Source organism: Arachis ipaensis, chromosome B08, assembly GCF_000816755.2.
Source record: "Arachis ipaensis cultivar K30076 chromosome B08, Araip1.1, whole genome shotgun sequence".
Taxonomy (NCBI): Eukaryota; Viridiplantae; Streptophyta; class Magnoliopsida; order Fabales; family Fabaceae; genus Arachis; species Arachis ipaensis.
In genome coordinates, this window is record NC_029792.2 from 121008346 (window position 1) to 121010149 (window position 1804).

Consider the following 1804-nt stretch of genomic DNA (forward strand, 5'->3'; position numbering starts at 1 on the left):
GTTTTTAATTTTATAATTAGATTATTTTTATATTAAAAATGTTAAAATTAACAGAATATTTCTCTCAAAATACTTGCGATAAAAAATTTAATTAGGTTTTTAATTATAAATACCTTCAATTTGCAAAAAAAAATTATTTAACTCTAATATTTTTTACATTAGAAAGAACTTAGTTATAAAATTAAAAGCAGTGGAACTCAATTAAAAAGAAAAAAATATAAAAATCTAATTGCAAATTTAATAAAACTATAGAAAAGAATAGAATAATTAACTCTTAACATATCTACTTTCATTCTTTGTTTTCACAATTGCATAAATAATACAATCTCCACAATGCTAAATAAATGGAGAAATTAACCCAAAAACTTGGTATATTATGTGTTATGCCACTACAACAGAGGCGCTGCTTAACGGTGGTTTTTTTCTCTATTAGCGGCGGTTTTAAACCGCCGCAAAATCAAAGGCCGGCGGTTCAGTGGACCGCCATGGATATAGACGCCGGGATTGGGTTTGGCGGCGGTTTCTAACAACCGCTGGTATAACCTCTGCTGAATCAATTTTTTGCAGCAATTAATTTAGCAGCGGTTACGAACCGCCGCAATGTTATTATGTTTTTTAATTTACGAATGTTTGCGGCGGTTATGAAACCGCCGCTAATTTCAATACAAATTTAAAAAAAAAAAACTCCTTTTAAAAAACGCTGATTTTTTTTGTTTAATTTTAAAGATAAAATTTTTTGCCTTTTCTGGATTTTTTTTAATGCCATAAATCTTAATATTTTTCAGCTATTGAATATAACTTGTGGTAGAAACAACAAAATTAACTGATACATCCTTTGCACTAAACTCAAAAAGTATACAAACCAAAATATAGAGCAACAACTGTGAGCACATATAGTACGCATTGAAAAGGTGTGTACAACAGGTGTCAATCAAGCTCTTAAATAACTATTAAGTTACATTAAAAGAAAACTAGCATACTATAAACCCTCTTAGATAACTATTAGGGACTAGCTGAATGATAAAGTAATCATCAACATTCGCAATGATTAATAGTCACCTTTCACAACAGACACCATGAAATTCTCTTGCTTACAGTAAGGCTAGTATTAACAATATCAGCAATGAAGTGAATAAGTTACCGCCTTAGGATCTGGGATAACATTTTCAGCAATATCGGTAGATTTCTTAGGCTGATCAAGGTTAGGCTGGATTTGGGTGCTCCTTTCATAGCCACTGAACCCATTATTCTGGTTTTCACCAAAGAGTTGAGATGTTGTTTCACGAGCAAATCTTGTTACAAGAGAGAACTTTTCTAACACTTGAATAGAAAGGTCCCGAGGATCATGAGCTTTATGTTTTGGTCTACCATGGAATTGAGGAACACTGGCACTTAGATTATTGGCACCACTATCAATCCTTTCTTGGTTCTCATTCAAATTTGTTTCATCAACTGAAGGTCCACATGCAACAGAAATAGCCCTAGGCAGCTCCAAAGAAGACAAAGCCATCTGGCAGTCAATCCAATAATTGGAATATTTAGCTAGCCAAATATTATGATATAAAATTGAATCTAATAAATCAAGGATACTTCAGACTCATAAGGCATCCAGATGTAAGCATCTACACTCTCCTCATCCATTTTCAAGAGAGTAGCCAAAAACCCATACATAATATGAGTGCCTATCCTAAGATTTATATATATCTCTACGCATATAATAGCTTAGAATCATTCTTTTGAATGTTGACATGTGGCACTCAACTAAAAACCTACAATTTTCCAATATCCAACCAAAAGTCGGACA